We start from the raw sequence: 20585 nt of genomic DNA, 5'->3' as shown, positions 1-20585 counted from the left end.
AGTTATTTATCTACATTGGTTCTTAATACTATATGTATTCACTACAGCAGACTTTGCAGTCAACACACGTTGAATGATAAATAAGCATCTCTTTCTGGGCGTTTACCAATAGACCAAATGGTTATTGTTCTGTAAAGATGTTAAAAAGTTCTGTTAAATGTTTTATTTATAAATAACCATTTGATATATATATAGTATAGTATAGTTGTATAGTCAGGGGACGAAGCCCGCGAGCCGGGCGATACGTGGAGGGCATCTGTCTCTCCCCTGAACTGATTTATTTATATGGTAATGTAGATCTGCACCTTACTTGATTGTACTTTATTGCCTGCAGGATCTTTTGATTCTGTTCCCAATGTGTATACGTACCTGCTAGACCATTTCCCATCCTTCTATGCAATATCAGTTTTGGCAATTTTCTTGCCACATATTCAGTCTGTGTCTTTGGGGAGTCTGTGTGATATATACCCACTTTTTGGGTTTTTAGTTGTGTTTTAATGCTGGATATAAATACATTTTATTCTGTGTCGCTCATACCATACACATCTGCTGTTTTCTTTCAACAATATTGTACTCTTTAGATGTGTGACAAATTGGTTATTTGCATTATTACCCCACACGCTCAGAAGTTTGACTATGGTAATACCCCATGTGTGGCAATAGGCTACAAGATGGAGACACGGCAGGGCTCGGAAGAGAATGGCTTTTGGAGCACAGACATTTAATTTTTTTTTTTACATCATAAAACAATTGTAGATGCCCTTAGGGATCAGAACAGTAGAAACCCCTGAGAACTGATTCTATTTGAAAACTACACCCCTCCATGAATAAATCTAGGGGTGTAATGAGCATTTTAACCCCACAGGTGGACCGCAAGGATGATGCATAATGGAGACAAACACCCCAAAAATCATGATGTGGATTCTCCCGGGTACGGCAATACCCCATATGTGGCAAAATCTACAGGCTGGGCACATGGCAGAGCTCAGCAGGGAAAATGTGGCATGATGTATAAGCTGTGTGCATCAGGGTACAATAATAAATCTAGGAATGTGTGGTAAATCCGGAAACAATCCTTCATTCATAACCCTGGTTTCTCGGGGCATGTGTCACACTGGTAGATGGTTAGTTTTTTTATGCCCCTTTTTGAGCACACCTTACACCTCTTCTGTGTACCTCCCTTCCTGGCTGTTTGGGGAACTTCTTCTGGAAAGTGCTGTCCTGATACAATGCATGATGTGGCCTCACTTCCAGACGTACTAGCATTCCCCCCTTCCTGGTCTCTAAAAATCAACTTCTTGACTACCACCTCTTGAAATTCCAGGAAATGTGCCTCTGGCCGGCACATCGATGTAACAGGTAAGTATTATACAGTGCCATCTGCATGATGTGCATGGCCAGCTTCTTGTTCCACACCCTCGACTTCCACATTGCGTTATATGGCTATAGCACCTGGTCCGACAAATCCACCCCTCCCATGTACCTATTATAATCCAAAATACAATCCAGCTTGGGGCTTCTGCACTGGTACCTGGTACAGGGGCAGGGGTGGTGGTGTGCCCATGTATTGTTGTTAGTACAAGAACATCCCTTTTGTCCTTGTACCTAACACACAATGCTGAGTCGCTGCTTATTGCTCGGCTCTCGTGCCTTCTGAGCCTTTCCCCTAGAAGCGACTTAGGGAGATCTCTCTGATTCCTTCTAACAGTGCCGCATGCCGCAGTTTGTCTGGAAGCGAGGCCCTTGAACAGGGTAACACTGGAATAAAAATAATCCAGGTAGAGGTGGTATCCCTGGTCCAGCAGTGGGTGCACTAAATCCCTTACTACTTTTCCAGCAATTCTCAGGAAGGGGGGGCATTCAGGGGGCACTATTTTGGAATCCTTCCCTTCATATATCTTTATAAGTGTACCCTGATGCACTCTCACACAGCTTATACATCTTCAGTTCTGCCAGTACCTTCCCAATAAGAGGGCAAGGTATGGCGTGAAGTCTCCCTTTGAAATGTACCAGGGACTCGTCTATCGATAAATGCCTCTCTGGAGTATACACCTCCATAAATTAGGCATTTAGATCATCTAATATGGGTCGGATCTTATACAACCTATCAAAACTGGGGTCATCTCTGGGTGGGCTCTGTGCATTGTCGGCAAAATGCATAAACTTATGGATGGCTTTAAAGCGCATCCTACTCATCGCCATGCAGAACATCGGAGTGTGGTAAAATATGTCTGTGCAACAATAATCCTTGATTGATGGCTTCTTTACTAGTCCCATAAGAAGTGCTATGACCCAAAACTTCTCTATCTCTGCTGCACTAACAGGGGTCCACCTGTGGGGTTGTGCATAAAAAGAAGTGGGGTTTTGGGCAATATATTGTGCAGCGTAGAGATCGGTGTGGGACACCATCAGACCAACTAGGTCCTCACCTAGTGCCTTCGTATCCCAGGACAGGCCGTAAAATCGGGGACCTGAGGGGCATAATTACTGGGGGTCACCCATGTGGGGTCATAAGTCCCGGGCACTCCAGCAGAAGTCCCGGGCAGTTCGGCACTACTACGTAAGCACCTTCTCAGGGGTTCCTCTGAGTTACTTTGTGAGGACGAGGTAGACAAAACGGACACTCGTCCCCACTGGCTGGCTCCGTATCGGAGGCCATATATACCTCCAAGTCAGAATAGGTCTTCTGTGATATGATGTGGGAGGATAGTATACAACCTACACTACACTACTGCACTACACTACTCCACCACACTACACCACTACACTACACCTGCTCCACTACAATACACTACACCTGTTCCACTACACCTACTCCACTACACCACACAGTGCCTGCTCCTCCACACAATGCCTGCTTCTCCACACAACGCCTTCTCCTCCTCACTATGCCTGCTCCTCCACACAATGCATGCTCCTCCACACAACGCTTGCTCCTCCATGCTACTCCTGCTCCTCCATGCTACTCCTGCTTCTCCACGCTACTCCTGCTCCTCCACTCTACTCCTGCTCCTCCACGCTACTCCTGCTCCTCCACGCTACTCCTCCAACTCCTAACAGATTGCACTGAAAAGTGCGGTTGTGGGGGATAGGGGAAACGTACAATGGGGGGGTAACTATGTGGTTTGGGGTACAGTAAAGGGACAGCTCTCTAGCATGTGTACAAATCATTGCTTTCATGGTTTGCTCTTTCAACTGAAGACACTAAAAGCCTGGATTGTATCTTTTTGTTTAACCCATTAATAATTACATGTTTAACCCCTTCCCGACGCATGGCCGAGCCCTCTCCATAGCCGGTAAGTCTTTGCTGCATATTGCTAGCACCGATCGCGGGTGTTGTCATGTTGAACATTGTCATTGCCGCCGCCGGCTTCACAAAGATAGTGGCGCCATCTTGCCCCGGATCGTTGCTCCCCGATGACGTCACGGGGAGCGGCGATCCATTGCCATGACAGCTTCAGGTCTCACAAAGGCCCGAAGCTTTCTCGTTTTAACCCATTCATTACAATGTGCTAATTGCACATTGTAATGAATGAGGAGGAAAATCCCCATATACTGCCATACTGCAGCATGGCAGTATATGATAGGATCAATCAGACAACCTGGGTTTAAAGTACCCTAGGGAGTCTGAAAAATAGTAAAAGTAAAAATAAAAAAAAGTTTTAAAAAAAATTATAATAAAAAAACCCCTAAAAATTCAAATCACCCCCTTTACCTAGAACTGATATAAATATTAATAAACAGTAAAAATCATAAACACATTAGGTATCACCGCGTATGAAAATGCCCAATCTATCAAAATATAATAACGGTTTTTCACTGCGTTTAACCCCATAACGGAAAATAGCGCCCAAAGTCGCAAATGGCACTTTTTTGCCATTTTGAAAAATATAAAAAAATGTAATAAAAAGTGATCAAAAGGTTGTACAGTCCTAAAAATTATAGCAATGAAAACGCCATCTAATGTCGCAAAAAATGACGTCACCCACACCAAAGTATGAAAAAGTTATTGGCACCAGAAGATGACAAAATCCCCCAAAAAATTTTTGTACAGAAGGTTTCAATTTTTGTAAATGTATGAAAACATTATTGGTATCCCCTTAATCGTACCGACCCAGAGAATAAAGTAGACATGTCATTTGCTGCACACAGTGAAAGCTGTAAAATCCTAGCCCTCAAGAAAATGTTGCAAATGTGTGTTTTTTCACCATCTTCACTGCTTTTGGAATTTTTTTCCTGCTTCCCAGTACACGGCAGGAAATATTCAATGCTGTCACTATGAAGTGCAATTTGTTACGCAAAAAATAAGCCATCACTTTATGTGGAAAAATAAAAAAGTTATAGATTTTTGAAGGTGGCGAATGAAAAATCGGAAGTGAGAAAACTAAAAAAGGCCAAGTTGTTAAGGGGTTAAGGACTGGATACATTTCTGCAATAATGTTTAAATCATTCTCACACCATAATCTTTCAGAATTTTCTTGAAACAGTGGTAATAATTCCTTACACTTTCATTGTGATCTTGACTAGTTTTGCCAATCACTTGCCAATGCGAGCTGATGCGTTTTGGGTGAAAAAACATGCTATGAATAAGGGTTTTGTTCACCCAAAATTTGTCAGCTCGTCTGCATGTATGTGGTCACTCTTTTAATGTAATCTTATAAAACATTGAAGATTTTTTTTTTTTAGTCCAGTGCCGGAAGCCCTTCAATTTTTCTCCAATCATTCACTGTATCCTTTAGACAGTCTCTCTAAAGGGGGGTGCACAACCTTTTCCCGTTTGAGGGCCCAATTGTCCTACTGCTACCCTTTAGTGGGCCGCACTAACCAAAACCCTAGATGCTCCAAAAATCACAGAACTTTGCAAATTCCTCCCAAAAAACACTAGTGCACAATACTATGTTTGTACAAGTACTGTACTATAATTTGAACAAGTGACACAGACCCTAGAGCTACAGTACTGAGCCCCCTGCCCTCAGCTAGACCCCCTCTGCCCCCAGCTAGTTCACCCCTTGTCCCCAGGTAGTCCTCCTGCCCTTAGCTAGTCCCGCCCTGCCCTCAGCTAGCCCCCCTTATCCCCTAGCTTGCCCCCCTTCCCTCAGGTCTATCCCCCTCTGCCCTTTCAGCTAGTCCCCCTCTGCCCTTTCAGCTAGCCCTTCTGCCCTTTCAGCTAGTCCCCCTCTGCCCTTTCAGCTAGTCCTCCTCTGCCCTTTCAGCTAGTCTCCCTCTGCCCTTTCAGCTAGTCCCCCTCTGCCCCATCAGCTAGTACCCCTCTGCCTCTATTGAGTCCCCCCTGCCCTCAGCTAGTTTCCCTAGCCCCTGTCTTCAGCTAGTCCCCCCTGTCCCAGCTAGAGGCACCTGCCCTCAGATAGTAAGCCTCTGCCCCTAGCTAGCCACCCCTGCCCTCAGTTCTAGCCCCCCGCCTGTCACTAGCTAGTCCCCCAGCTAGTCTGCTAGTCCCCCAGCTAGTCCCCCTCTGCCCTATCTAGTCACCCCTGACCCTAGCTACCCCCCCCCCTGTCTCAGGTCTAGTTCCTTTCCCTATGTCCTCACCTAGTCCCCGCTGCCCCCAGCTAGTCCCCCTCTGCCCCCAGCTAATCCCCCCTGCACCAGCTAGTCCACCGCTATGCCTAGGTAGGTCCCCCTGTACTCTGCTAGGACCCTCAGCTAGTTCCCCCCTCTACCCCCAGCTAGCCCCCCTTTGACAAGCTAATCTTAGTCCAAATATTTGGGCAAAGATTCAATTTGGATCATGTTATCAGAGGGACAAGAGCATACTACCTCTCTCTAGCTTGCAGAAGCTAATCTTTCCTGTCCCCAACTACTCCTTGCTCTGCCCTTTCAGCTAGTACCCCTCTGGCCTCAGCTAGTCCTCCACTGCCCTCAACTAATTCTCCCCTGCCCTATCTGGTCCCCCTATGTGCCTTGCTAGGCTCCCCCTATGTGCCTTGCTAGGCAGCCCTGCGCTCAGCTAGTACCCCCTTTCATTAGCTTGTCCCCTCTGCCCTCAGCTAACCCCCTGCCTTTAGCTAGTCCCCACAGCGAATTTTCCTGCCCTCAGCTAGTTCCTCCAGATTTTCCCTCCTCCCCATAGCTATTCCACCCTGCCTCAAGCTAGTTCCCCACCCTTCGCCCAGCTAGATCCCCCCCGACCCCAGCTTATCTTTCCCTGCCCCAGCTAGTCCCCCTCTGTGCCTAGCTAGGTCCCCCTGAGCTCAGCTAGTACCCCCTGCCACCAGCTAGTTCCCCCACTCTATACCCAGCTAGTCCCCCTTTGCCAAGCTTTTCTACACCCAATAGTTAGACAAAGTTTCAATACTGATCACACCATCTGAAGAATTCTTACACCTGGTGCTCAATTCAGCATGCTTCCTCTCTCTACCTTGCAGAAGCTAGTCTTCCCTGTGTCCCTAGCTTTCCCCCCAACCGTACCCCCAGCTTGTCCCTCCCTGCCCTCATCTGATCCTCCCCTGCCTCCAGCTACCCCCCCCCCCACCTTAGCTCTCAGCTAAACCTCCCCTGCCTCAGCTCGTCCCCCTTTGCATCTAGCTAGGCACGCCTGTGCTCGGCTAGTACCCTCTGCCCCCTTAGCATGCTTCCTCTCTCTAACTTGCAGAAGAGCAAAAACTGATCATAGTATATAAGTTTAGAAAATAATGTAAGTCCATCAAGTCTAATCTTTAAGAATTAAACACATGTTTTTTTGTCATAACCTGTGATAATTTTGTTCTGTAGTAAGGCCTCTCTTGACCATGTGCAAAGAATCTGCCATAACAACCTTCTGCAACAGAGTTCCATAGTCTCTTTGCCTTTACAGTAAAGAATCCCGGTCTATGGCGAAAGTAGAACTGCCTCTTCTCTAGGCAGGGGCAGTTTTAGACAAAGTGGGCCCTGGGCAAATTAAAAGTAGGGACCCAAAATAAAACAATTGTAGGGCTCCATTTAGCTCTGCACAATAATAGCACTTTGTAGTTTACAAACAGTAGTAAGGTGAGGCAATCACTAATATGAGACTGTAGGAGAATTTTATAGGATATAGGTGATAGAAAGATTGGTGATAGAAGTTAAATATGAAAGATGATGTTAAAGCAGTTCAATATCAACCAGGCAGAGAGTAATTAATAAAATAATTAATTGGCCAAAAATAACGTAGACACAGACAAGTATAGTTGTATCCACGGAGATCTGATCAGACCTTCGCGCACCTTTATTTTTATACCCTTTACAACTCAAGACAGTATAATTGATGATATATAAAAATAGAGCATAGACATGTGTTTCCTATTAAAACAATTATACAGATGTCATGACATTGTTTATCGAAGCTTGGATTACACTCCCCAGTATCCTTGCACGCCTTTGCATCCTTCCAAAAATCCAAGCCAAAGGCCAACTATTGTGGAATAACCACAAATTATATTTTTGTACGTTATGCTGTTAGTGTGTACAAAGTTCATCAAGGCATAGAGTGAATAAGCTGATAATTTCTTTGCTTTAACTATTGCTTAGAATACATAATAAGTAAATTAAACTACGTTAACATTCCCCTCTTTTTATCAATTCTTCAGTAGAAACATGGACTATCCCTCTCTGCCTATCATCAACATCTATGGGAAACAGTATATAAGGTCATCCTACCTACACAAAGTGTGAGAGCACTGGTCCCCACAAATTTTGGGTCGTCCAGCATCCATCCAGAAAACCTCACCGCTTCCCCTACCTAAAATTTCCTAGTCCATATAAACTAGCAATGTTTCCACTATATGAGTCCATTAATAAGTCCATTATAGAAGTTCTTTATATATATGTTGTGTAGTGGTTTCTTATAACATAACTCCACAGTAGATGCAATTGGCAAGATTCTCCACAGCTTGTTTTCCACAATAAGTGCAATTGTACTGTGAGGCTGACAAATTTGAGGTTGTTGTGGTTGATGCATCTACTTCTGTCTGTGGTTCTGTCTGTGGTAGTGGAGCAAGGTATGGTCATCATCATAACCTGGGATGCTGAATCTTTGATGAGTCAGGTTAGCTGATTTTGATTTTCCAGCAAAAAAGTTTGATTTTAGTATCTTTTTCAATAGTAAAAGAAAAATTTTCACTGGGATAAAAATAAGCAGTATTAGGAAAAAACCTTGTATCGACATAGCTCCCAGACAGCTCCTCTTCATCTTCATACCGCAAGTCCGCGGCCGCGCCGCTTCTGTCTTCATGCCGGGTCAGGGCTGCGACAGCTCTGTGCACACGGCTCGCCGGCATGAAGACATAAGAGGTGCGGCCACGGAGCTGCCGCGGACCTGCGGCATGAAGATGAAGAGGAGCTGTCCGGGCTGTCGGAATGGCGAGTTGTAAGTTTATTATTTTTGTATACCCGAATATAAGCCGAGTGTTGAATTTTTAGCACAAAAGTTGTGCTAAAAAACTCGGCTTATACTCGAGTATATATACGGTACCAACTCTCTCAGCCCAAGTAGGTTTTGCATGTATTAACTTAGTGGGATGTCTAAATTGCGGCTTCTCAGGCATGTTAGGCAAAAGAGGTGCCTCTCTTTTTGACAACATATGTGCTGGTAAATGTTCAAATGGAATGTCTTTGGAATCCCAGATCCAAGTAGCTGGCTCTAGTCTGGCTAGAGTACATGTCCCTCCAGGTCCCTGGGGTACCAGGGTTCAGGGTTTTCACCACTAGTAACAATTTGATAAAACATAAGGGGACCACATTTTCGAGGACTGGGTGCCTGTTTTCTGGGTTCAATACTCATATCGTCTGCCCCATCCCCCTTGATGCCTTCCACTTTCTAATCAATACTTTCAACTGTGAAGCTTGCTCTAAAGAAAGCATCTAATTTATTACATTCGGCTGAATGTGACCTGATGGAAAAAGTGTTGTGTGATTCCATTTTAAGTCATGTCATGTCAAATAGTATTTCTGAGTGGTAGCATAGTCTTTTTCCTCACCTGCAAAACTTATTTTAAGATTCTCACTAGGGACTTCTCCAACCTCTATGCCTGTGGCCTCCCTTTCCACCCATCCACTCTATGGTCATTCTTATACCAGGTACCAATTCTAGATCATATATTAACTTGCCACCAGGGGTTTTTTACCCATCCAATTACAAGTAAAGCTATAGAAGTATCCTGCTGAGGGCAGTCTAATCGTAATTGGAACAGGTCATTACAGGGGACCTGTACCTTTATTGGTAAGGGGTTGGCTGCATATGGCATAGAATTTGCAGAAACGGGTGAGTGATTGCAAATCCAACAATCTGAGAGATTTCGCATTTCAGCAACAATTCTATGGTATTTAATGAATTTATTTTTCATTATACTTATATCCCCATTGGTTATGGCAACAATCTGGTAACAAAGAACATAAGACACGATATACTTCCCTAGATTCATGATTTGAGCAACTTCTTGCAATGGGAAGCGTGGATCCAAGTCGGTTTTCCTTCCAATTTCACTGAAGTTGGAGTAGTCAATTGGACCTGGAATGGGCCATCAAATCGTGGATCAAATGCCTTTCTCACGTGTCTTTTAACGGTGACCCAGTCTCCGGGCTTCGATGAATGTGTACCCTCAAAGGAGGAGGGATCTGGAATAGAACTTGCTGAGGGAAGTAGAAACCTGTTCTAGGGGCAGTCCCAAATAATATTTCATAAGGACTCAATTGGGCTTTCTTAGTTGGCGTTGTCCTGACTGTATGTAAAGCTTAGGGTAAACATTCTGTCCAGGGTTTACCCATCCAATTACAGGTAAGGCTATAGCAGTATCCTGCTGAGGGGAGTCTATTCGTAATGGGAACAGGTCATTACAGGGGACCTGTACCTTTATTGGTAAGGGGTTGGCTGCATATGGCATAGAATTTGCAGAAACGGGTGAGTGATTGCAAATCCAACAATCTGAGAGATTTCGCATTTCAGCAACAATTCTATGGTATTTAATTAATTTATTTTCCATTATACTTATATCCCCATTGGTTATAGCAACAATCTGGTAACAAAGAACATAAGACACAATATACTTCCTTAGATTGCTCCTTGGTATGAGCTTGCACCTTAATTACAATTTTAAGCCTTACCATAAACACCTCACCTGACTTACTCAATTTTGCATCATCTCTAACTGGAACTGGCTCAACACTATTTTCTACAGCAGGTACCCTTGCTATCCTATCAACAAAAGGGAATCCTGCTGCTGCACTACAGAGGGCGTACAAATCTACCCATGCTGATTCTATACTTTTATAGAATCCGTTAGGATTCTAATATGGATCTGGCAATTTATCCGCCATCATTAGCTGCTCTCCCTGGGTCCAGGGTTTGTACCAGGTCACTCGCTGTACAGGGTTGTTTGTGCCCCTATTTGTTGTATTCTGAGTTACCACAGGAAATGTTGCTACTCGTTTAGGTGTATTTTAACCACATGTAGAACATCCTGGACTAGACCCATGACCATCCAGAGTTCCACATTTACAAACCCATGTTGCTGACCGCAAATTCATTTTATCCCTACTAGGTTCCTCAACTGTACTATTTCCCTCTTTCTCACCATTGATGCTGAAAGCACGCCGTCCTTAACTATCCCGCTTACCAATCATGGTGGTGCAAGAGTGTAAGGGATTAACACACCTAAAGGAGAAACTGGAGAATTACTGGATAATTGGGTTGGTCTCCAGCAAGCTCTTGCAAACTCATCCTTAGGTGCTTTAAATCTCTCACATCTATTAGCTCGTTCATGATTACAATACTGACAATAGTAACACCTCCATACCTGCTCACCCTCCTGAAAGGAGGGGCTTGAAGGAGAAGACTGGTTAGAGGGTCTCCATGTCCATGTTGCTGTGCTCGTATATACTGGAGGTCCGAGGTTCGCGCTCTCTAAAGCTGTCATGTCCCCATATTCAGTACTAGTACTGTGAGGGGTCCAGTCCATAAAGGGTGATAAATCTGGATATGTGCTTAAATCGCCTTGCCCAGGCGCTATAGGGGTTCTTGGAGATGGTATATCTGAGCTGTATCTCCTATACCTTGGTGCTTGAGCATAAAAGTTCTTAATTCTATATTCCTCCTCATCCTCGTGTATTATTAAGGGGATCATGCCTCATTGAGGTGGTCATCCATGCCTGAACCTGCATCCTATACCCATGTTTGTCCATCTGTTCCTTTTCTTCGTTCAAAAATCTTTTCCTCCTGTTTACATCTAGTCATCCAACTGAAGGCATACCAGCTCTCTTAAGAATAGTTTTAGCATTCTTAATTGCCCATTTCCCATGTTCTACCTTAACTGAATCCTTCATTGTAACCTACGGGATTTCCTTTTCTGCCCCTTCCTGGATTTAGAAAAGATAAGTACTGGGCAATTATGTGATATTCACCACCATATAGAGTATCTAACACCACTTATTATAGGCAGGATGTGTTAAAAGCAGAAGTAACATATAGAGAAATAGACTGACTCCTGAGGTTAATCACCAAGAACTACAGAAGTCCTATCCCGACTCAATTGGACCTCTCCCGTTGCCAGGATCAGCCACTTCACTAAGGCTGCGCCGGGCTAATGAGGTATCAACCCTTTGCAGTATACACAAGACAGAGACAATTCAACAGAAACAATCACACACACAATGTGCCTAGGTGTTTTCACTGTTATACTAAAAGGCTAAACTAATTTGAAGTTTAAATACCTGCAACTTCAAATATATTTAATTATGCTAACTGACTCCTTTATGGCAGTCAGGCAGAGCATGATCACTACCACTCTTCACACAGGGTTTTATTTATTTAACTCTCACCCAACAAGCAAGGAGTCTCTTGGGTGTTTAGAGAAACAGGAGAAGGAATCAAACTGCATGGACAAAAGACACAGAAACACATCTTACACACGCATATATAAGAAAGGCATATTCAAATGGTTAGTAACAAAACTATTCAATTCAATTGAGCAATTGAGGTAGATAGCACAGTAGCAGCTTACAAAAATTATGAATACAACTACCGTCAAAAATTGCTATATGAAAAAGCACTGATATATATATAAAAAAAAAAAAATAATCACAATCTACCTGCGATGATGCCTGGAACTTGCAATCTGGACTGATCCAAAGCACCCCTTCGCGTAGGAAAGCAGTGAAGAAAGGGCTCACTTACCTAGGATTTTGCGTTCCTCAACCAAGGGACTGCTCCTCCTGTTCAGTCTTCAGATCAAGGTTCAGGATCTCGCTGGGGCCTCTAAAATGATAAAGCAGTTCAATATCAACCAGGCAGAGAGTAATTAATAAAATAATAAATTGGCCAAAAATAACGTAGACACAGACAAGTATAGTTGTATCCATGGAGATCTGATCAGACCTTCGAGCACCTTTATTTTTATACCCTTTACAACTCAAGACAGTATAATTGATGATATATAAAAATAGAGCATAGACATGTGTTTCCTATTAAAACAATTATACAGATGTTATGATATTGTTTATGGAAGCTTGGATTAAACTCCCCAGTATCCTTGCACGCCTTTGCATCCTTCCAAAAATCCAAGCCAAAGGCCAACTATTATATTCCTGTATCTTATGCTGTTAGTGTGTACAAAGTTCATCAAGGCATAGAGTGGAGAAGCTGATAATTTATTTGCTTTAACTATTGCTTAGAATACATACGTAAATTAAACTAATTAAACTTCTTTAACAATGATATAGATTTATAGATAGATTTATAGATGCATAAATACCACATAGATTGTATATAGATAGCTAGAAATTAAAAACAATAGATAGATGTGGGAGACAGGTAGATAAACTAGAAGAGAGAGCATCGATTGATAGATGGATAGGAGATAGGTAGATAGAAGATATATAGAAAAATAGGAAGTATAAAAGGGGAAATTGCACCAAGCACCAATCCACGCTAATGGTTAGATACTATACATACACTTTATTTATTAACTGTAATGGTTAAAATACAAATTACATCAAATAATAAATCAAATTAAAATACAATATTGTACAATGTAATGGTATGCATACCAGTGTGTAACACTTTGTAATATCTCAGGCTGGGCTAAAAAAGGGGCACAAATGGCACCATAGGGCCCAAGTGCACATCTGTGCCCTGAATAAAAAATTAGAATATAAATGTCGCTATAATTATGTACCGTGGGGTTTATGTAAGTAAAAAGCTCATATAAGCCAATAAGTTGTAAACAGCTCATATATGCCAATAGGTTATAAACAGCTCATATATGCCGATAAGTTATACGCCTTTTAACTCCTCAGATTTTTCATTGGAGTTCAGAGTAATGAAATAGTTGGTTCTTGTAATATGTCCCAATAATGTTCGCTGGGAATGCAATTTATATATTTTGCTTAAAAATGTTGTGAAAAGTGTTGTAAGCAGTACTGTTCACTAAAAGTCGTGTCTGTCGTGACCAGTGTCACACTCACGGTTTTCCCGAAAGACTAAAGAGTTCTCCTTAGACTCAGATGTCGCATCGGACAGGCTCGGCAGTGCTGTGAGGATGGGCAGTGTCTCGGCGTCCCCAGAGTGGATGTGCACATGCGTCAATATGCTGTGCTCCGTCTGATTACTCAGGCTGATGATTGTCTCTAGCTGTACGCTTCCCAGGTAAAAGGGATGGGTTTTCTTTGGAGGACGTATAGTTGCTCCTGTTATTTTGGCTGCTCCTGTTATTTTAGCTGCAATGGTTAAATTGAGCACTAACTCCACGGTATCTTTGTATCTTCCACGGTATCTTTGTATGTCGCTAGACGCGTTTCTGAGCTCTGCTTGGCTCTTTCTTCAGTAGCTAAATAATAAAATGAACTGCCCACAATGCCTGTTATATACCAAAGCTTCTACAAAAACCCGGCCTGGATCTAAATTGTTTGTTTACACAATTACCATTTGCTTGACCAGAAAGTAAACTTTCAATCGGATAAAAATAGATATAAACAGAAAAATAAATGTAAATACATCAAAACCTGAATCTGTAAAAATAAGTATATGAATAAAACAACTATATAAAATAAAAATACCGAATGTGCAGTGGTAATTCAAATGTTTACAATTTGTTAAAAATATGACCTACAGATGGCACAATTACTGTCATTTCGCCATATGACCCATTGTACATATAAAATAGTCTATTTGTTTAAACATGCTCCGACGAAATTCAGCATACACTCTTATATATGAGCCTCAAACACTAAATTGTTGGACCAGTCTGAGGGTCTGGAATAAATATGAAGTACATGTTAAGACCTATTTTGTCATGCAGAGGTATATTACAGGAAAGAGCCCCACATTCAGTGTGCGTCAGTGTGCTGGAGACAGCCTGACACAGACGCCCAGTGTGTACACGGCTCTATTCCTCATAGGAAACCGAACAGTTCCATTTCAGCATTGACTCCCTTGGGGATAATGGTATCAAAGTTGTAAATCATTTTAGCTTCAGATCTTGACATTTTAGCCCTAAAGTTACCACCTCACCAGTCAGGGGTCACAGAATGGATCGCACTAAACTTAGTGTCGGTAAGGCTACAATTGTGGGATTTTTTGTAATGGGAAGATAAGCTGTGTTGTTCGAAACCTGCTTTTATGTTCCTAAAGTGTTCCCCTATTCTTTCTTTGCGTTTTCTGCCTGTTCTTCCTATATATTGTTTATGGCATGGACATTCTATGATATAGATGACTTTCGTGCTGTTGCATGTCAATAGTTGTTTAATTTGAAAGGAGAAATCATTACTGTTAGATGAAAGGACGTCTGTTTTTCTATTGAAGCTAGTAGATCTGCAGCAAATACATCTGCCGCATGAAAGAAACCTTTAAGGGATAGCCAAGTAGAAGATTGAATTTTGTTTCTATTAGTTTTTATTGATGGAGCTATCTGTGTCCCTAGATTGGGAGCTTTATTAAATACTATCGGTGGTTGTGGGGGTAAGGATTCCCCAATTATTTTGTCATTTTTCAAAATATGCCAATGTCTCTGGATTACTTTCTTAATTTTAGTATAATGTACATTGAGCTAGAGCTCTGAAACGCGTCTAGCGACATACAAAGATACCGTGGAGTTAGTGCTCAATTTAATCATTGCAGCTAAAATAACAGGAGCAGCCAAAATAACAGGAGCAACTATACGTCCTCCAAAGAAAACCCATCCCTTTTACCTGGGAAGCGTACAGCTAGAGACAATCATCAGCTGGAGTAATCAGACGGAGCACAGCATATTGACGCATGTGCACATCCACTCTGGGGACGCCGAGACACTGCCCATCCTCACAGCACTGCCGAGCCTGTCCGATGCGACATCTGAGTCTAAGGAGGACTCTTTAGTCTTTCGGGAAAACCATGAGTGTGACACTGGTCACGACAGACACGACTTTTAGTGAACAGTACTGTTTACAACACTTTTCACAACATTTTTAAGCAAAATATATAAATTGCATTCCCAGCGAACATTATTGGGACATATTACAAAAACCAACTATTTCATTACTCTGAACTCCAATGAAAAAATCTGAGGAGTTAAAAGGCGTATAACTTATCGGCATATATGAGCTGTTTATAACCTATTGGCATATATGATCTGTTTACAACTTGTTGGCTTATATGAGCTTTTTACTTGCATAAACCCCACGGTACATAATTATAGCTACATTTATATTCTAATTTTTTATTAAGGGCACAGATGTGCACTTGGACCCTATGGTGCCATTTGTGCCCCTTTTTTAGCCCAGCCTGAGATATTACAAAGTGTTACACACTGGTATGCATACCATTACATTGTACAATATTGTATTTTAATTTGATGTATTATTTGATGTAATTTGTATTTTAACCATCACAGTTAATAAATAAAGTGTATGTATAGTATCTAACCATTAGCGAGGATTGGTGCTTGGTGCAATTTCCCCTTTTATACTTCCAATTTTCATACAGTTAAGCACCTGTATATCACCTGAGCACATTCATTGCTAGTTTTGATTCAATGTTGGGGTTAAGGTAATGCTGAGTTATAACCATTGCTGTTCCCCTCATATAGAAAAATAGATAGATAAAACTCTAAATAGATGAATGATATGGAATATGAAATTGTCAAACTATAGGAGATAGATAACTAGGCAAGTAGACAGGAGATAGATGAGAAGCATCTTCACCCGAGCATTAAACCAAGGGGTATTAAAAAGCAATACATCCTGTACCCACAAATGTCTACATGCAGGGGGCCCTGGGCAAATGCCCAGTTTGCCAGCCTCTAATACCGACTCTGCTTCTAGGTGTAGAAGATGCCCCCTTGTCCTGGTCCCAGGCTTAGGTATGAACAGATCTCTGGAAACTTCCTTGTACTGTACATTGAAATATTTGTAAGGTCTATCCTAAGCCGTGTCTTTTTTTCTAATTTATATAACCCAAGTTTTGTAATCTATCATAGTATTGAATTACCCCCCATAATTTGCATTGCTCTCCTTTGCACCATTCCAGTTCTTATAGTAGTTCTTATACTATAGTATTCCAGTACTTGGAAAATAAAAAGTGCTACTAGAATAAAAGCAGTTACAAAGCAGATGTACCAGCAGTTAATTTTACTATACAGAAAAAAAAAACTAAAGTTGGCAGTCATATACATAATAAAAATTTGGTAGAACTGCCTGAGAAATAAACATTTAAAACCTAGATTTTTATTAAACTAAAAAGGGGGCTAATTCAAAATTACATTTTTCAGTCAGGCTAACTATGGTAGTGAGTTTAAAGGAAACCTACCATTTAGAATGGCAGGGGTAAGCTGTAAGTACCGAGCACCAGCTCAGGGTGAGCTGGTGCCGGTACTTACTTTCGTTAGTGTTATAAACCGCGGTATCGCGGTTTTAACACTTTTTAAACTTTAGAGCAGAAGACGCTTCGGCGCTGCGTGCGCACGATCGTGCACTCGCCTACATAGGAAATAGCGGAGATGTTGCGCGCGCACGGTACCGCGGTTTATAACACTAATGAAAGTAAGTACCGGCACCAGCTCACCCTGAGCTGGTGCTCGGTACTTACAGCTTACCCCTGCCATTCTAAGTGGTAGGTTTCCTTTAAACAACAACAACTACTTTTATACTCCTCAGATCAGTGTCTTTCTAATGCACACAACTAGAAGTCTTTTCCTGTTCCGTTTTTTTTAGTACATATGGCACAGTGTCCGTACTGTATCCATAAAAAATACAGTGGAATAGCAAATGATGTATGGCTGACTATTGGCTGGCTGACAGAATGCACCTCTCACTGGTTCTGGATACTGCATGTATATACAGAGGCATATACTGGTATCACTGGATGTGTATTTTGCGAGATATACCACCATCTTGACATTTTTGTTAAACCCTGTATGCGTGCTTGTATATACTTTGTGTGTTTTGTGCAGTTTAGAACAGACTGAGGAAAGAGGATGATGCCCCAGGTGTCCACATCTCTCAACTGATTGTAGAAATGGCCCTTAAACTGCCAGACCAACCTCCCATTGATTGTATATACAACCAATACCCCAACATAAATAGTATATATTGCTAGACCACCAATAATAGATGGTATGTATACTGGCAGACCAGTCCAGCATAGATAGTATATATTGCCAGACACCCCTATAGATAACATAAACTGCAAGACACCCCGTAGATAATATATATACAGCCTCAGGGACATCTACAGAATCCTCCCATTTCTGACAATTGAAACCTCTAAAATGCTAATAGTTGCTGTGATTCACTCTCGACTAGACTACTGTAAATTCCTACTAATTGGTCTTCCACTCACTGAACTCTCTCCTCTACAATCTACAGTATTCTACAGCCAGCCTCATCTTTCAGACCAAACGCGGGCCGAGCCCTCTCCATAGCCGGTAAGTCTTTGCTGCATATTGCAGCAAAGGCTTACCGGTAACACCCGCGATCGGCGCATGGGCGCCGCCATCTTGTCGTGGATCGCTGCTCCCCGATGACGTCACGGGGAGCGGCGATCCGTCGCCATGGTAACCTCGGGTGTTCCGAATACCCGAGGCTACTTCGTTTTAACCCATGCATTACAATGTGCTAATTGCACATTGTAATGCATGGGAAGTAAAATCCACATATACTGCCATACTGTAGTATGGCAGTATATGATAGGATCGATCAGACTACCTAGGGTTAGAGTACCCTAGGGAGTCTAAAAAAATAGTAAAAGTAAAAATAAAAAAAAGTTTTTAAAAAAAAAATTCTAATAAAAAAACCTAAAAATTCAAATCACCCCCCTTTCCCTAGAACTGATATAAAAATAAATAAACAGTAAAAATCATAAACACATTAGGTATCGCCGCGTCCGAAAATGCCCGATCTATCAAAATATGATAATGTTTTTTCACCACGTTTAACCCCGTAACGGAAAATAGCGTCGAAAATGGCATTTTTTTGCCATTTTGAAAAATATAAAAAAATTAATAAAAAGTGATCAAAAGGTCGCACAGTCCCAAAAATTATAGTAATGAAAACGCCATCAAAATTCGCAAAAAATGACACTATCCACAGCTCGGTACACCAAAGTATGAAAAAGTTATTGGCCCCAGAAGATGGCAAAATAAAAAAAAAATATTTTGTACAGGAGGTTTTAATTTTTTTAAATGTATGAAAACATTATAAAACCTATACAAATTTGGTATCCACGTGATCGTACCAACCCAAAGAATAAAGTAGACATGTCATTTGGGACGCAGATTGAAAGCTGTAAAATCCAAGCCCACAAGAAAATGTCACAAATGTGGTTTTTCACCATTTTCACTGCATTTGGAATTTTTTTCCCGCTTCCCAGTACACGCCATAGAATATTAAATACCGTCACTATGAAGTGCAATTTGTTACGCAGAAAATAAGCCATAACACAGCTCTTTATGTGGAAAAATAAAAAATTTTTGAAGTTGGTGAGTGAAAAATGGAAGTGAAAAAACTAAAATAGGCCAAGTCGTTAAGAGGTTAATCTGAACCTCTTGCACACGTCTCCAGAACTTCTCCCGAGCTGCACCTATTCTCTGCTGATGTGTTGTCGCAAAAGTAATCCTGCTCAGTATGAGAGGAACTGCAGTTTCAGACAATTGGTGTATATGCTTGGCTTAGGAGCCAATGGGGAAAAGCTACCATCTGTGGGATTGAGACTGAACGGCTGAAGTCAAAATCCCCCCCCCCCCCTTGTTGCGACAATAAAGGGTTACTAAAAGATTACATACTGGAGTATGACATCAAATAGTATAATAAGTGAAAGCCAGCATGGGTTTACTAGGGATAGAAGTTCTCAGACAAACCTGATCTGCTTCTATGAAGAGGTGAGCAGATTCCTGGACAGAGGAGCTGCTGTGGATATTGTGGTCTTGAATGCAAAGGCATTCAACACTGTCCCTCATAGATGCCTATTGGGTAAAATAAGGTATATTGGTTTGGCAGGAATCATGTGCAATTGGATTGAAAATTGTCTGAAGGATCGTATCCAAAGAGTTTTGCTCAATGATTCCTAGTCAGAATGGTCATCAGTTATAAGTGGTGTGCCCCAGGGTTCTGTGCTTGACCCACTACTATTTAATTTATTTATTAATGATATAGAGGTAGGAATTAATAGCAATGTTTCTATTTTTGCAGGTGACACCAAGCTGCTTAGTGTAATACAGTCTATGGAGGATGTTCATAGGCTGCAGGGTGACTTGGACAAATTGAGTGTTAGGTCATCTACTTGGCAAATGAGGTTCAATGTGGATAAATGTAAGGTGTGGACCTGGGGGCTAATAATCCACATGCAACATATGTCCATGGGGAAGTAAATCTGTGAGAGTCCCTTGTTGAAAAGGACCTGGATGTACTAGTAGATCATAAATTAAATAACAGAATGCAATGTCAATCAGCTGCCTCTAAAGCCAGCAAGATCTTGTCATGTATCAAAAGTGGTATGGACTCTCGGGATAGGGATGTAATATTACCACTGTAAAAGGCATTGGTTCGGCCTCACCTGGAATATGCTGTCCAGTTCTGGGCACCAATCCATAAAAAGGATTCCCTGGAGCTGGAGAGGGTTCAACGTAGAGCCACAAGAATGATAATGGTATGGAGGGTCTTGGTTATGAGGAAAGATTAAAACGTCTGGATTTATTTAGTCTGGAAAAGAGACGACTAAGAGGGGACATGATTAATTTATATAAATATATGTTATAAATATATGTTAACTTTCCACTTCAAGAAGTGTCTGGATGCATTTTTACATCTAAATATCATTGCGGGTTATATTATATAGAATTGTTTCCCCTAAATCCCTTCTTCATCCAATCCCTTTCCTTCCTTGGCTGAACTTGATGGACATGTGTCTTTTTTTCAACCGTATAAACTATGATACTGTTATAGTATGGTAATGTTGAAATTATTGAGCACAGTGATCACCTTACTCTGGCCCTCGGATTCAAATGTAGTGCTATGCAATTTCCAACACTCCCATACTGTAGAATAGAGTGATGGAATGTATTCTCATGCTGACACTCGTTCCGTTAGCCGGACCCCAGTTCTCTGGATTTTGGTGGTTAAAGTTCCTGTTATCGTGGTGGTCCCAG

At 41.7% G+C, this 20585-nt stretch overlaps 1 protein-coding gene across 1 annotated transcript in view; it reads left to right on the top strand.

The window, feature by feature from the left end:
- MYO19 (myosin XIX) overlaps nucleotides 1–20585 on the top strand; it is a 521756-nt gene that overhangs the window by 297962 nt on the left and 203209 nt on the right. The window lies entirely within an intron of this gene.

This window comes from Engystomops pustulosus, chromosome 2 (genome assembly GCF_040894005.1).
Source record: "Engystomops pustulosus chromosome 2, aEngPut4.maternal, whole genome shotgun sequence".
Taxonomy (NCBI): domain Eukaryota; kingdom Metazoa; phylum Chordata; class Amphibia; order Anura; family Leptodactylidae; genus Engystomops; species Engystomops pustulosus.
The sequence above is the reverse complement of the archived record's forward strand: the minus strand, read 5'-3'. Positions and strand labels throughout refer to the sequence as shown.